The sequence below is a fragment of the Heterocephalus glaber genome, unplaced genomic scaffold, assembly GCF_053883595.1.
Source record: "Heterocephalus glaber isolate CG9 unplaced genomic scaffold, H.glaber_assembly_v1.0 deba00001428, whole genome shotgun sequence".
Classification (NCBI taxonomy): domain Eukaryota; kingdom Metazoa; phylum Chordata; class Mammalia; order Rodentia; family Bathyergidae; genus Heterocephalus; species Heterocephalus glaber.
Window position 1 is genome coordinate 35,685,982 of NW_028258293.1, and position 18,026 is coordinate 35,704,007.

At 33.5% G+C, this 18,026-nt stretch overlaps 1 protein-coding gene across 17 annotated transcripts in view; it reads right to left on the reverse strand.

Annotated features, from left to right (window-relative positions):
• Tenm4 (teneurin transmembrane protein 4) overlaps positions 1-18,026 on the reverse strand; it is a 2,854,999-nt gene that overhangs the window by 2,545,298 nt on the left and 291,675 nt on the right. For all 17 annotated transcript variants that reach the window (XM_087211381.1, XM_087211391.1, XM_087211392.1 and 14 more), the window contains one exon: positions 157-200. The gene's annotated coding sequence lies outside the window, so the exon portion shown is untranslated. The remainder of the gene's footprint in view (positions 1-156; positions 201-18,026) is intronic.

The following is an 18,026-nucleotide window of genomic DNA, read 5'->3' on the forward strand; positions in this document are numbered from 1 at the left end:
TAAAATATTTTCTAGGTGCTTTATATGCAGGAAGATAACAAAATAATACTCCAGTCCTCATAAGTCATAGCTTTTGGTTCCTACCTTTGAGAACCTGGGTGCCAGAATATAGAATATCTACTTTAAACAAAAATCAAGAAAGGAGGCTTCACTTACCAGACAGTTTATATCTTAGCACCCATCTCGAAAGAAAATTGACACTGAAAGAATAAAAAGACAATTAAATATCAAAATGAAATATTAAAACTGAGCCTTTCATCATATTCATAGAAATCGTATCATTAGTGCTACACTTAAATAGTTACTTTGCCCTAGAAAGTACTTTTCCTTTATAACAAAGGAATAACTACTCAGAGCAAGAAGGTATTAAGGAAGCATATTTAACAAGCATTAAAAATGGATTTCTTTTTTTCCTCTTTCATATAAATCTGTTATCTCACATGTCCACCTTTAATTCTAATCAAGAAATGGCCGCTGAACACGTCTTCTCTGCCACCTGATGTCTGGCTAATAGCTATTTTAGTCCCTTTTCTTCCTTACCCACAATAACTGCTAGCAATTAGAAAAGTAATTGTGTCACTTGTTTGCAATGAAGAAAGAATAACTGCTGCAAGTGGAGGATAAAAAGAGAAAGGCTCATTTTGAATGACACTTCTCCATTTTAAAAGAAGCTATAAACAGATCCAGGAAATGCAGTTGGAGCCCATGTGGTCAGAAACTATACATTGTCCCTCCTCTGATATGGTCCTAGTTCTTGGCTACTCTCCAGGGGCCAGATATTGGAAGTTCCACTAACTATGAAACTGTCAAAAGTGAAGGTTGCTTCATGAGATTTTGTCAGTCTGCTCATCATTTTTGATCAAATTGTGCCTCTTAGACAGTAATCTGCTCAATGTCGTTAAGGTGATGATTTAAAGATCCTGGATGCATCACACAATCACAGTAGCCTTTCCCAAGGTTTATACTTTTTCCACTACTGAAATGCTACTGTGGTGGAAAATCCATGCATTGGTTCAACGAATACTTATTGAGTGATGATTATGCTTCAGGCGCACTTATTATTTAGAATACAGCAGTGAACAGCACAGACTAACAACTCTGGCTTGAGTTCACATTCTAACCATAGAAGGCAGAAAAACAATAATCATAAGTGATAATTACATTACTTAATATATTCCAAGATTACAAGTATTAGGCTGAAAATTTAAAAAAATATGTAGGGCAAAGGGATTAGGAGATGTAAAGTAAAAGTTATGATGAAGCAGGGGGTTGCAGTTTGACATTTTAAATTTAGGAGTTAAAGGTAGGCTAATTAATATTTGAGCAAAAAAAAAGAGATGAGGGGTCATTTTAAGTGGCTATTTCTGTGAAGAATTATCTGCAAAGGGAATTCTAGCACAGTGGGTGATTGCTTCAGAACTGAGGTCTTCCAGGGCTTGTCAGGAATAGCGAAGCCATAAGTATGGCTGGATCAGGATGAATGAAGGGAAAAGTAGTAGGAGATACTGCCAGCTGAGGAAAAGGAAGAAAAGTCAAATCTATGATTTATGGTCCTACTATATACTAGCCATTGTCTTCTGAAAATAGTGCTGCAGTTTAGTAGTCAGGTCTGCTGTCCTGTGAGGATTCATGCAAATATTTGTTATTTCCCTTACTCAATAGCTTAGAGCATGCTCTAGTCCTCAGTACCCTTATTTGTACTGCCAGAGAAATGTAGTGAAATAGGTGAGTAAGGGAGAAATAGAGGATGAACTATATCAGCTCAGGTATATTAAGCACGGCTAAACATATAACAGGTGAAGATGATTGAATTAATGGCTCTGATTTTTCCTTCCTATAGCCATTTCCCCTTGCAGTTGTTCTTTCCAAAGACTAAGAATGTATTTCTGTGCTCCTTGACTCCTTGTCTTTGCCCTAAACTCTGACATCTTACTTTGCTCATCAAATAAGCAGAAGAGACAGTGTGACAACTCCAAGCCTAATTATTAAGAGACTTTGGATATTTCTGCTTTTCTTTTTGTACCTCTTCCCTCACCTGAGTTTGCCTAGTCATCTATAGAAGATGAGGGTAATTTAGGAAAGAACTACATCAGCTGAGCCTAGGCCCAAAGCAAGAACTGAAGCAGGTCTAGCCAAGGAACCCAAGCAACCTGCAAACATGTTAAGAATAGACAGCTGGTATCTTCACCACTGTTTGGGGATGTTTTATTGCATATCCATAGCTCAAGTATAGACATATTAAATATATCCTAGACGGTTTCCTTAGGATTTTAGTTGAGAGAAAACAAACAATCCCCCTTCTCAGAAAAAAATCCTATCTGCTGACTAAATCACCTCCATTTGCTTTATAGCTTTGCAATAAGTATGTAGACTGTGAGCTAAAGCACAAGTCAGATTCTTCAACACAAAATGCCAAATCTTACCTCAAGACTTCCTAAGACACATTTAATTCCTTTCTTTTTAAGTTACAGGATGCCTTAGAGTTTGATCTGTGCTAAAAGGTTTCAAATGGTATTGCAAGCTATTCAATGAGTTAGGGTGATATCTTGGTATGAGAGAACTCTGTCTCTTAGTATGAGAGAACAAGAGGGAAATGAGTTGCTTTCAACCATTTTTTTTCCAAATGAGATATGTCTAAGGGGAAATATAAAATCATTCTCTAGTATGGGAGTTACATTGTTGCCATGAAACTTATCGTTGTGATTCAAATATTTAAAGTAATATATATATATATATATATATATTCTATCCTCAAAATGTATAGATAATGTAATTATAAATATGAATATTGACTTCAATGTAAATGTAACCCCAAAATCAATATTTGTGATTATTTGTGAATATACACAGAGTAGAGAAAAATTTGATTATTCTGACACGGATGTTCCTGATGAGGTGACAATCCCTTTGCTTTCTTGTTTCAGCTCACCGTGGAAATAAATATTTCACTGTCTACTTAGTGTGACACTTTTTTCATTTCTGCATTTTTTTGGTTGCTCTTTTTGTTGTTTAAAAGGATCCCAATGTACCATATGGACATTTTTCCTGGTGTTTCTAAAAGCCTGTGCTGTGTCTTATGGAGAAAATATACATGGTAGATAAGCTTTGTTCAAGCACCAAATATACCACTGTTTACTCTCAGTTCAATGTCAGTGAATCAATAATATATATTGAATATGATTTCCTCACACATACAATGAGATTATGTACTGATTAGTTGACAGCAATGTTCTGACCTGGGGATAGAAGGAACCCAACTCCATATTATCCGTAGAAACAACTGTTCAGTATTTGTTAATTCATTATTTGCAAACAACTTCACAAACATAATTATCACAAATAATGTGACTTGACTGTGTATATATGTATTATGCATATATACATGTGTGTATCATGAATCATATATATGATAAATCTCCCTTAAATTAGCATTTTACTATATTTCCTAAAAGTCTCAATCTCCAAGAAATTTTTGCAGAATGAAGTCATCATTTTCTCTAAAGAAAAGCCTAGGATCCTCCATGAGAAGATGATAATGAACAATCTTTTAAATGTATTGGTTATCCACAAGCGCATAAATAGTGGAGATTTCAGGCCTTCATCTTTTAATGCTTTTGGGATATAATGTTTAAATAAATTGTAACCACTAAATTCAGTAGGAGAAAAATGCTGAACGAATAGCTTCTCCAAACTTACTTGTAAAGCAGCCTTTTACAAAGAACATTTCTAGATCAGTAAAATGTCTCATTAAAATGAGGGCAATGGGAAGATTTAATGGAAAGCATGAAGAGCTTCCATATAAAATATTATCTCACTGAATCCCTCTTGCTTTTTTGAACTCACAATGTCTCTTCTATAGTTCTTCATTGTATTTAATCTCCATCTTAGCAATCATTTCATAGTACCTTGTTCTGCTCAACCTACAGAACAGTATGACACATAAGTTCCATTATATTTCTCAAACTCTAATAAAGGAATACTCATACCACACTGGGTTGTCATATGCATTTTAGATGGATGTATATATGTGTGTGTGTAACTTGTACTATTTGAAATATAAGATTTACTTCAATATAACCTATTCCAAACCAAATATTTTATCTCCATCTTCCAAGGAATTTCTTTTCAAAATTTCCAATCTTTACCTGTGTTTAAGTTGAGCTCATTGTAGTGGGAAAGGTATGAATTTTGGTTATACAGAGATTTACATTCTGTCTCTAACACTTACTAATTACAAAATATCCAAAAAAAGTTACAAAACTTTTCTAATCTTCAATTTCTTTATGTATTAAATTTGTAGTAGACTAACACCCTTCTTCAGATAGTTATGAGGATTGTATTAGGTCTTTTATTCAGTTTTAATTTTTATTGGTACATGTTTGCATTATGTAATGATCACATTCCTTGTGGGGAGTTCTTACATATATGTAGCACATTATAATTCTTTTTTCATTTTCTCTCTCCTCACCTATATCTTTCCATTTGAACAAAATCTATTTCTTATTATCTATCTTTTATTTTTATTTTTATTTATATTTTGGATTTCTCATGTAAGAGAAACCATGTGGTATTCAAGCTTGTGTGTCTGATTAAAAGTGACTGTCTTATAACATCTACGTTAAACACACTAATGCTATTTCTTGTACAATAGACCTATGTACATATGTTAAAATAGTTCAGTAATAAATTTACTTCTCACATAGGTTATCGTTTCCATTTTCAGAAGTATAGGAATCTGGATGCAGCTGGAGGGCTGTGAGTTATCAAAAAATCTCTGCTATAGGCAATAATTTTAATGTTAATTAACTCCATCTGGAAGGAAAAGCAGGTGTTGAAATTGATCACTTAAGTACAGAAAGCAAAAGCTGTTTACTAAACTCTCTCTAAATTAATTTGGCTGAGCTTGTGGTTAAATTACTTTCAAGTCACTTTTCTGTAAATGCCTTTTACCAAATGCTGAAACTGAAAAAAGAAGTAAACTAGGGAGATTCTAATGAAATGAATCAAACTGAACTGAAAGGTCACCTAGAAATAAAAATTACCTTTAAAAAATAAAAAAAATCAATAGGCAGTTTTGCTTCAATAATAGGTAGAATTTGGGCAAAAATCATTTCCCATGTGTAGTCTATAAATCTTCTGTATCAAATTAATGTTGGAATGCTAGATAAGGCAGAGTTCTGGGCTCTCTGCCAAACCTATTGAGTCAAATTCACTAGAAACATCTAAAAATCTGCATTTTAACAACTACCCAGGTGAATTTTTTTTTCTTACTAGAAATTAATTTTTGTTCTAAAGATAGAGAAACACAAAAATACACTGATAGTGGCATAGCATTCTGGAAAGATAGTGAATGAGCACCATGGTTTTCATACTGTTAAAACAAGAAAGGCTTGGTAAAATCATTAAGACTCAATGACAAAATCAAGACTATATATGCCACTTAAGAAAATATGGATACAACGTTAGCATTGATTTAATTGCTTTGCCTGTCTCTACCTAGTTCCTTGTTGGAGAGCCCAGGTTCCTTAAACTTGTCTTGAAAGCCTCTATAATCTATTTGATTTTCCATTTCACCGCAAAGAGAGATCTCAAACCAGCAGCATCAGCATCATCCAGCATCATACAATCAGAAATTTGGGGGGGACAGAGGCCAGACGCCTGGGTTTTACTAATGTGTTCAGGTGATTTTCTTTTCTTCTGCCCTGTATTGAATCCAGGGTCTTCATGCTGAGCTATATTTCTAGCTCCCTCCCCTTCTCATTAAAAAAAAAAAATGACACAGGGTCTGGCTAAACTGCTAAGTTGATAAGGCTAGGCTTGAACTTTCAATCCTCCTGCCTCAGCTTCCCAGAGTTCTTGGATTAGGGGCGTGCCCGATGTTCCCTGAAGTTTGAAGATCACTGTGCATCCCTCATAGTTCAATAAATTCACAAGTAGTCAAGCGCTGAGAACAAGGCACAAGGGTAAAACTAAAATGTAGCAAGCATTATAACTGGATCTCTTGTTTCCTTCTCAAATAGAAAATAGATTACTAAAGCCTGCTAGTGTTTCCAACCATGAAAGAACTGGATATTTACTTCATGTCTGTGCTTCTCTGAGTGCCTTACAATTATTATCCAAATAATCTTCATGCAATATAATGCTATGGGTTTGAATAATATTACCATTTTACCTACTGAAACAGACACAGGGTTTGAACAACAATACCAAAGCCATAGAGCTGCTGAGGGACAAACGAGCTAGGAATGGGACTCGAGCTCTTGTTACTTGCCACTTCCCACATTGGTTTAGAAATTGCTGGGCAACTCTCAAGCACCTCCTGGGGAGATTTTAGCCTGAATCGAGATAGTGTCCAAGCTTACAAATATGTGATATTAGCCAACAAAAAATATGTCCAAAATCAAGAATACAAATATGTTGTCAAGTGGATAACTTTTCCTTAGCAGTGCCCCTCTTTGATACCACCTCTCAGCATGCCTCTCTTTAGCTTTTCATTAAAACATCTGTTTATTAGAAAAGCATCAGTTGGGTTAACATGAAACAAAATATTGTATCAGATCCTAGGTTTCCTCATCCATAGACAAGATGACCACAATATTATTTAATCACAAAGAAATAGTATGACATGATGGAATGCATGATGGGAAGTGCATTTTAAGCTTTTAAACATCAATTAACATACTTTCAATATATTCGAGTATTTTTCACACAGGATTTCAAGTTTTTACCAATTGGTGAATATGTAATCTTTTATACCATAATTAGGCATTTCTTCATAAGCTGTTTGCATAAAGTGCTTTCATGTTAGCACTTCGCTTATCAAATTCCAGCCCCCATGCTCCAACCTACAGCAAGAAGACTTCTAAGCTTTCCTGACTATAAAATCAACTTGAGATGTTTTCTAGGAACTACATTTTCTACTGTCTTCTCCAGGATTTTTAATTATTAGATGCAGTATGAGATCCAGATTCCCATATATTTTAAGAAACACCCAAAGTGATTACAGTATTATGATGAGCTGAGAGAGAGACATACTCTAGGAAATTCTCAAATTCTCTGGATAGTTAAAAATAAACAAAAATACAAGCAAAAACAAAGTAAACCATCTTCACACTTTTTTCTAATGATAAAAGTTTCTTTGTTCATTGGTTTTTGTACTTCTTTTTCAGAATATTTTGAGTTTGACAAATACTGGATAACTAGTTCTTAGCCTCAATATATTTGTCAAAAATGGTAGAGGAGCCAGGTTTGATGGTGCATGCCTGTGATCTAAGCATTTGAGAGGCTGAGACAGGAGGATTGCCTCAAGTTTGAGGTCAACCTGGGCTACATAGTGAGTTCAAGCCAGCCTGGACTACATATCGAAACCATGTTTCAAACAAAACAAAACACATCAAAACAAAACAACAACACAAAAGTAGAGCAACACTTATTTCCTAAGAAGAAGATATACTTTAGGAAAATATTAATTCTAACAGTCTAGGTTATGATGCAGTAATAAAACCTGAATTCCAGTAGCTTAATACAATAAATATATCTTGCTAATTGACAGTGCATGTTCACTGAAGATCAGCAGGAATTGGGAGAATTAGAATAGAAGATCTCCTTGAAGTTGCCTAGGGCATCAGACTGAGTTTTTACTACCTTGTGCTTTCACCATCTGGAACTGTCAGCCTCTTGCACTGCCCTAGCAGAGGAAGGGAGAAGCTGAGAAACTGCACTTGGGTGCTTCACAGTCTTGAGCAAAAAATGACAACTAACTCTTCAGTCCATTGTTTACTGGCCCAAATATTCAAATGGTCCACTCTAAATGAAAGTGGGCTGTGAAGTGCAGAATGACAATATAGAGCATTTTGTAACCCTTAGTATCAGGACCTTCGTCTACTTTAAGTCTAACAAGTGCCCTAAATAATGACTTATTTGTAAATAATTTCAATCTACCAAGAAAACTGGGAAAAAGAGAGGATCTAAATTAGACTCTCATTGAAGTATTTAAAATTTACTTATAGTGAATAACACATTAAATCACAAGGAATATGCATTAAAGTCCTAAATTGTATAAAACACACTTTGATTGTGAGAAAGGGACAGATTGAGGAAGAAGTTTTGGTAATTTAGGATCATAACATGAAAGAAAAAAAAATAAACCTTGAGTATGTGCAGATAGGGAAACTTTGAGGGAATCACCCTGAGAAAGATATGTCATATTTGTGTTATTAAAATAAGCATGGAACCCAGTATATAATGTAGAAAAACATAAAGTGTCTCATCATTATAGGACCTCCCATATTATTTAAAAAATAAGACTAGAACCATAGAGCAAATATATCAAGATCACACAATTAGTAAATAGCAAAACTAAATAGTAAAACAATTTCTAACCAATGATTGGGACTCCCATTGTTTATGTGTGAATATGTGTATTTTTCTCATATGAAGTCATGCTTTGTTCTCTTAGAGCTTCCTTTACTAAAACCCTGTCTTATAAAAGAGAAAGAATACTACTACTATGAAACTGCATTAGTGATTCTTAATGAAGTCATAATCTAGTCAGTCATACTCAGTGAGCCTGTGATAACTTTATGTATAACATTTCTATACTACAGGATCATGGACATATAAAACAAATAGGCAAGATCACTGAGGCATATTCTTTTGAACAGTTCTCTGCCTTTTTCTTCTAAATTGGAAAAGAATTGGCAGCTCATTAGCAGCTCATTAGCAACATTGATAAATCATGTGACAAAAACAAATGCTGTGCTAACAGAAGGGACAGAGCTTTCTAAGGATTGTGAAGTAGACTGTATGGATAAAAACAAATTACTGAAACCAGCTTCCTATGATTCTTAGTGGATTTTCTGATTTCTTAGTCATTCACATATTCAAATATTTACTAACCTCCATATTTCAAGCAATATTGTAGATTCAGGGATGAAAAATGATTCAAACACCAATGCTTTCCTCAAAAAGCTTATGATACAGTGAACTGATTAAGGGATCTGTACATTCACTCTATACAAAGACCTCCATGAAACCAGAATGCAAACATTTCAGGAAGAAGTGTTATATTAATGTGTATACACACACACACACACACACACACACACACACACAATAACCTGGTTAATGCTGTTAAATTAAGCATGGCATCTGTAGAAAAGAAACAATGTAAAAAACTTATTACCTATCATAATTGGCTCTTCTACATTAGCTGGCAGGGGTTTGAATGAGGAGAATTTGTTTCTAAGCAAATCTTAAAATTTTCTTTTCCAAATAAGGGCACTCAATTATTCTTTATTTCCAAGAAAGTTCTACTTCCTTATAAGAGTACATGGGCTCTTAGTATATCGTTTTGTTCTCCTTTACTCGTACACTCAACTATCTGTAGATCTTAGAATATGTCCAGGGTATCACATCTGTGTTAATCCTTTCACCTTGAATGACTTTCAGCTAATATACCAATTCGCTTTATTTTTTAAATACTTTCTCACACTTCAATATATAGGCAACATTATCAAACACAGGAAACCTTCCTCATATTTCAGCTGAATATGTCCCTCTCTCTTTTTTCTTACACTTAACACATTTCAGTATATAATAGATGTTATATTTAATTGCTATCCATCCTTTTTTGGACTTTGAATATCTTGAGAATGAAAGCTGTATCTTTTCATCTCCATACCTTTGTTGGATAATACTTTGCAAATGTACAGTATGAATTTTATAAATATGTCACCGATTAAATGAATCGATACATTTTTCTCTTATTCAAGCCTACATCTATAATGGGAATATATAAATGATATGGTACTGTGTCAGTCACAAGAGAACACCTTTAAGGTATTAAGATGGTAAAAAATAAGATACATATAAAATTTCTCTGTTAAAAATTGTGTTATTTTCATAAAATAGATAGTTTATGTTATAGAACACAGCTTTTAAAAGATAATTTTGTTTTTTATGGTTGTTTTCACTCTAATGTTTACCTGTTATGAATAGCTTAAAAATAGGATTATACCTAGGAGAGTCTCTTTGAATTATAGAATTGCGGAACACTTGCCGTTCTATCCTTTAACAGACAGCGACTATTACAACCTGACCTTGCAAAAGATTTAAAATTTCAAAGGGGTATGTATTTTTTTCTCTTTGAAGTCTATGTACAAATTAAAAGAAAATAATAAACTACTTGTAGGTTCAGATAACTTGAACATGAATGTAACTTAATAATTGAGCCTAAAAACGAGTGAGAAAATTAAACCAGTAAAATGAAAGATGACTTGTAAAATCAACATGTGAGTATAATGATGTAGTTCTCTAACTTCACAGTTGAACATTGTGCCCACTAAATTTTCTTTGTAAATTGTCTTAATTACTTTGGGAATGATTTCTTCCCAGTACTGAGAATAATTTTTTTCCCAGTATAGTATATGTACAGGGTATAAGGGTTTAAGATTAAGGCCAATTGAAATCAAAGATAGTTTTGACTATTTAATGGATATTTGCTTACTGATCATATGCACCCAAATATATTTTCAAGGTAAAATTAAGCAATTTATATTATTAGCTTTTGTTTTGTGGTCCTGTCAATCTCTAACATTGAATGTTATTGATATGTTTGTCATCTTAGACAATGGTTAGCTTACCACAATGGAGAGCTTTAATGACATTACTATGCCAATTGTACAACAGACTAAGTTGTAAAGTAGTAAAGTACAGTATGAGGCAGTAAGAAGCAAAAAATATAATACAAAGTTTAGGTGATGTTTTTCATTAAAATGATGCAAAATTAATATTGCACATGACAATTACTAATATGGCCCAGAGAATACACAATCAAAGAATAAAAAAAGAAATTAATCAATAGGAGCAAAACCAGAATTCAGCAGGAGACAATGTGACTGGCCAACTGGAAAGGTTAGTAACGGTCAGCAAACATGTAGGATGCCTATTTGCCTGAGCCGTATTAGAAAACAAGTGTAGTGGACAGTCCAGAGCTTTCCTAATGAACAAAAGAGCCATTTTTCTGCACCTTCCAGATATGATTGCTGCTGAGGCCGAAACTCGTGCCCCTTCTTGGGAATCAACCTTGGCTGAAAAGAGGTACAGCACCTCAATAAAGGTCATGCTCCCTCTTTACATTTGAGGAGATGTGATAGAACAGCCTGAATCTTATGGTTTCTCATGAAGTGTTACATAGCCCAGGTTTCTGTGCCTCCTTTTCAGTCCACTCTGTAATGCCAGACCAGCTCCATTCTGATATTTGGACTTGTAAATCTGTAGCGACTTCTTCTGTCACCCAGTCCTACTTACCTTACTCCCATACAGGTGGTATTTCTGCAGAATGCCCTCTCTCTTCATCCACTCCAGCCCACAAACAAAAAGCTCACAGCTTTTTGCTGTAAGTAAATCTCCAGCTCAAATTCTATCTTCTGAGAGAACAAAATCTGAGGCAGGAAGGAAGCATGCTACAAGTGCTACTGATGAAATTGTAAGGTAGTGATGATGTAAGATGTTCAATTCTTGCTTGAAAACAAAAATCTGTGTAAATGTGATTGATAAGATAACGCATACAATATCTTTGTCAATCAACGAATTAGAGTTGTATATTTTTGATATGTTTTGAATAAAGTGAAATTTTAATTTACTTAGCAATGTAAATATAAATATATTTCCATATATATATTTCTGTCAGGTATATTCTGCATGTATGTATATATATGTATGCATGTATGTATGTAGAAAGTCAAGTGAATGAGAAGTTTTGAAGTTTCAAAGTACAAACTTTCACTCTAATTTCATAAACAATGCATAGGGAAACTGCCTGCTGACAAAATAAATCTCTTTCAGCTTCTAAATGAGTTGAAAGTTTTTCCAGATTTTAGGTGTCTTTTAATCTTCAAACAAGACTCAGATTGGTATCCATGTTTATAAAAAGATAAAATGAGGCTTTAAGAGTTTGAACAACTGGATCAAAGCCATTTGGCAGAAAGTAGTACAACTGGGATTTGAAATTGTAGAGTGGACATCAAAATGTTAATTATATGACTTCTCTCACATTGTCATTGCTCCAAAATATCCTGTTGAGATTACTTACGTTGTCAGAGAAAGTGAGGAATACAAATCCCATCGATAATATTTCCATTAATAAATGATCACTTCCCTTTAAGGAATCAAAATGAATTTATATTGTGGTGTGAAAGCTCTGTATCCAGTTGCCAAAATTTTTGCCAGGTTTTGCCTCAAAGTAGCTGAATGACTTTGGTTAACCTAACTGACCACTAAGTCCCAACTTCATTTTAAAATCAGGATCTTGTTACTGTCCTATGATATTGTGGGGATAAAATATAATGTAGTAAAATGTTTACCACTGTACCTGACACAAAGTAAACAATTCACAAATATTAGCTATTACTATACCTACTCTAGGTAGAATGTGATAAAAGCACTGTTATAATTGTCTGATTCTCAGTTCTACTTTTATGAAAATATGATATTCATAAATCTCATAAACACACAAGGTAATTCAAGGTCAAAAATTTAACAATGTCATTAATTATATTTTTCTTTTAATAAATCATTATCAGAACAAATCATTAGGTGACCCGTTTTGGTTATAGCAATCCAATAAAACTTAACATTATCCAGAGTTTCAGGAACATTAGTCTAATGTGCTTTCAGAGATCACCTTCTCCGAGCAATATAATAAGTTTGTGTGAAAAGCATAAAGCATGTAATATATAATAAAATTTGGACTTTAATGAACCACCTTGCCAAACTAACTAGTATTATAATTCAATAGTGAACATTCCTTAATTAATGAATTTTAAAAGCTACAGCATCCTCTAAGTGCTACACTTGATTACAATTTCACTGATTTTGTCTTCTTACTATACAATGTACTCCTGCTTTGTTGAAAAACTTAAAGTGAATCTTAAGTGACCTTGGTTATGAAAATAGTAGGAAGGAATTGGAGCAAGTTAAAAAGAGATGACACAATTAGCTAGTTGCTTAGCTTCCAGAACATAAGTTTTTTTTCCCCTGAAAATATTAGCAATTTTAACATCATAACTTGACTCAGATGTGTTTCTGAATCATCTCCCTTTCTGGCATATAATATCAAAAAATAATATTGACCCACCATGTCAAACTTACATCTACATTGAAAGATTTCAGAAGCATGAGACCAGTAAATACCTTCAAAATATAACTTTATCTTTCTTGTTTTAACAGCCTTTGTACTATTTTATTACGACGTCATAATTTTGTGTTTAACATCCTCCAAAGCAGCAAGAATAGGGATGCCCTAAAAGTAGGAACTTACCATACATGTTTATATTTTTCCTGACATTGACTTAGAAGTGCTCAAAAAGTGATTCCTGAAGAGATGAACATGTGAACAACCAAATGATAAGTATCTAATAAAAGTTTTAAATTTGGGTTAAAACATCTTCCTGACAGTGCCATGTAATTTTCCAGGTTTTATTCACAAAGAATAAGATGTTACTTTATCTCAACAAGTAAAATGCCATCAGTTGTAAGAAGCACCATCATTTTTATGATATTAAAAAGTACATAACATTAGCCATTTAACTAGGACAAGCCTGCATTTTGAAGACACATATGATAAAAAAAATTAGAATGACATTGCCTTTTTCTGATTGTTTTTATATTTTATGTAAATAAGCTTCAAACACTTGGTAAAAGCAAAATTGGAAAGAATGAAAATTATTTTTTTAATCACTCGTTGGTAAGGAAAAATGACTTAGAGGCAAGAGATTAATAAAAACCTCTACTTTTTAAATATTTTTTCTAGAGCTAGTTCTAACATACTAAAGAGATTCTGGAACACTTTGCATGAATTTGGATTTTCTGCTGTATTTTGACTCAGTAACCACTAACAGACTATTATAATCATCTTTCCCTGAGGTGGTTGTAAGATAGTTGGAAACAACTATTAATTATTTTAAACCCCAGATTTATTACTTTTTTAAACAGAACAATAAAAATTTAGGTCTATTTACTTAAATGTATTTACATCTGATGTAACTGAGAACTTCTGAATTATTGTTTCATAACTTAACCAAAGCACAAATACTTTATAGAGATCCTTTATAATTTTCATATTAAAGTAAATAAAAAGCTATATTTATATGAAAGAGCTATTGTCTTTTTGAACTTCTGGTGTCAGAAATTCAATTAATATTAAAATGTAAGAGAAAGAGTCAGTTCTGGAAAATTCAATTTATCTCGTCACTTTAGTCCTTAGCTTTGAAGGGAAACCAGTTGTATAACATTATGATTGATCCCTGTTATAGTTTGGATATAGAATGTTCCTCAAAAGTCTCATGTGCTTAGAGGTGAGGCTTTTGGATAGTGGTAGGATCCCAGGGGCTCTTTATTCATTCACAGATGAGTTCATTAATGAATTCAATGACTGAGTGTGCTGTTAAGAAATGCGGCCTAATCAGAAGAGGCTAGTCACTGGGGTGTGAACTGGATGGATGAATCTTCCTGGGCTCCTCCTTCCATCTCTGCTTCCTGGGAACTCTGGCCTGAGCAGCAGTCCTCTGCCAGGCCGTTTCACCATATACTTTCTGTCTTGGAGCCACCTAGTATGGACTGATTCCTCTAAAACATATGAGTCAAAAGAAAAGTCTAACCATTTAAGTTGTGGGTGTTGAATAATGTGGCTCAATAATGAGGAAAGTGACTAAGACAACCCTTTCACTATTTAAAATATTTTAAAGGTAATTTAGTGCATTGCATTGAGACAATAAAAGTCTCAGCCATTGACTCATTTTCCTCTCCATAAATGAGGCTTGTTTTTAATGCATCCTGATTTCATCTACTCTCTTCTTAAATAGTTGGGTTAAATTATTTAATGAAACAGTTATGAAGCATAGCAGAAAAATGATCCTGCCTCTATGTCTTTCCTGTTAGCTAATCACAAGAGCCACATTTTTGTAACTAAACACAAAACTTTAGACTATGATATAGTTTCTTTGTAGACTATATAAGAATTGCCTAAACTTTTTTTGAGGTACCATTTTTTTCATTTTTGTACCCTCTGTAGTCCTTTAGAGTGGAGTTGTCTCTTGTTTGCATCTGTCCAATAAACATGAGGCTGTGTGATGCTATGCTTATTTGTGAGAAACTGGAATTTTCATGACACATATTTTATTAATGGAGCTAGTTTTATGGCCTACAAACATTTGCAAATATTCTTCTTCCCTTATTGTGCATCCATGGTCAGTAGACTTTCTCACAACTTTTCTCCCTGCTGACAAACACACCTAAGACAGTGCCTGTCGTGTTGTTGTCTGACCACACTAGTGCCCACCAGTTTTTGTTTGTTTGTTTCTATTTGCAAATAGGTTAGCACAGTCATGTGACAATGCTTTTCTTGATTGTGACTGCTGGTCATGATGCAGTGAAGAATAAATGAGATAATACATGCAAAGTGTTGTGAACAGGTATTTAGTCAATGGTGTTCCCAGTGATGCCAACATCAATATCATTGGTGAGTAGACTTGACTATACTGTATTTTAGGCCTTTTTGATGCAAGAGAATAGAATGAGAAAATTCCAACCTCAAGTCTCATGAAGTCACAAACACTGTATACATAAGGGATTATTAACTGCAAAGTAAAGTGAAGTTAGACTATCTAGCTTGTGTTGTGATGAGAGTGCAGGCATCTGTCTCTTCTTCCAAACACTAATCCCATCTGTAGTACATAATTACACAACTTGGAAAGAAAAATATTATGAAAATCCTAAGTGGTTCCTGTTCACCTTTATAAGTTTATTTCTACAATTGTAATGGAAATGAATTGTTAATGTGTGTTTCAAATAATTGCATAAATAATGACCATGCCAAAGAAATAATCAACCATTATCCATGCACATTTTACACCAATCAATTCCAAGTGCAAAATGCTTGGCAAGTTAGAGGTGAGAGTTGAACTTGGTAATTTCTAGCAAGAAGGTTAAATAGAAAGGAAACATTTCAAACATATGTGAGCAGCCAGGCTCTCTGGCACTTGAAATCCCTAAACAGCTGTGGAGAGAGTGCCTACTGTTAGGAATGCCTGCTGTTAGGGCTGGGCAGATGAGAAGAAAAGGAATGGGCAAAGAAAGATGTTACAGATGTTTTCCTGAAGGTTTGTTTGACTTTTCTCTCAAAAGCGTCTCCAGTTAATATTGGAACTTCTGTTACAATGCTATACCTAACATTTCACTCTGTTAGAAATTTACGTGATTGTCTTATTTAATCTTGACAAATTCTGAAATTAATATTCTGATTCCTGTTTTATAATTAAACAAACCGAACTTAGTGGGTTTAAGTGATTTTTTCCAATCTAAATGATAGGATTAGGATTCAAATGTATTTTTTTTTTCAAATCTGTTTTTCTCATGCTAAAGCCTACATTTTGTTTCCTACTCAACTATCTTTTCAGAGCATACACGAAGAGTCAAAGGAGACATTTGTCAAAATGATGCCACATTTCTTGTCATGTACCTTCGTAACAAACCAAAGAAATTCATTATTTTAATATTAGATAGAATTGTATGAATTGCTCAAATTTTATCCTTTATTACCACCAAAATGACAATGTCATATACTTCAACTTAATAAGTACACCAGAAATTTCAGCCTCTGTGCCCCAACCTAACATGGGTTCTCCCCACTCCATTGATCTTCGTGTCATCTGTTTAGTCTTCACCTGCTGAAAATTCTCCCAACTGTTCATAGTTAGTTCAAATATCATTCTTCCTTTAAATCATTCCTCAGCCCCCTTAATAGGAAAACAATCCCAATGATCCTAAATAAGAAATACCTCTGCATCTTCTTAGAGTATTTTGTCTTTAATGAATTTGATTTGTAATCATTTTGGGTTAATCTTTAATCCCTAAAATATTATAACCTTAAAGGGAAAAATAGATGTTCATCATATCTTAATTTCTTATTGTTGTAACCATAGTATTCAGTTAGCATATAGTATTTAGTTAGCGTATAGATGATCAATGGCCTATAGTATGCATAGCTGGCTCTTATCACTTTTTGCATAGTTTTGAAATTATGGATTTATAAATTAGATACTTACCTCTAGAATGCTAAGTAGAGGAATATTGACTTTTATATCTTTAAAGCACCCAAATTTATGGCAGAATTAGGAATATGGTTGGTTTTCACTGAATGCACATTTCATTATGCCTCCCAGTCCAAGTTCCATACACACTTATTGACTGGCATAAATATAGCTTTTGTTTGACTGCCAAATTACATATATGTTAGCACTATAATTAGCCTTCATATCTTTAACAGTACCAGCTCATCTTCCAGTAAAAAGTCTTATGCAAATGTAAAAATCTGAAAGCTTTGGAGGCATTAGTGTTCAATAACACACTTGAATCTGTCTATTATTATAAGTAGCCCACATATTTTTCTGTGGCTAGAAACTGTACTTGTAACATATCTATTTTAAGAGAAATATGAAAATGCCAGCACGCTAAAATTACATAAGTGTAACATTTTTTAAAAATAGGAAAAGATAAGAGTACTCTTTATGTTCCATGAAATTAATAGATGTTTTGAGTTCTAATTCACTTAATCTTTAAATAATCTTAGTTATGCCACATTATTACCTCACACTAATTAAGTTTTACGTGAAGGCAACTAAATCAATCAATAACACACAGAGGTCAATTGAAAGATATTGAATTTATGTTTTCTCTGATTTGGAAGTCCATATATACTTCATGGTCTTTTATGAGATATACAACAAATTAAAAGAACAAGGTTGACTACAAAAACTGTGGATATTTTTGTACCATTGTTTACCCTTTCAATCATGTATCCATAATAACAATCAGTCACTGCATAATCAAGAATAATTATTAATGAATTACTGTAATAACAGATGGGTAAACAATTTTTTAGTTTCAAGAAGATGCCATAATTGCCTCCAGTGTTTCCTTATAATTGTTATCTACAGTCATCACAAAAACAAATGAAGTTCAATATA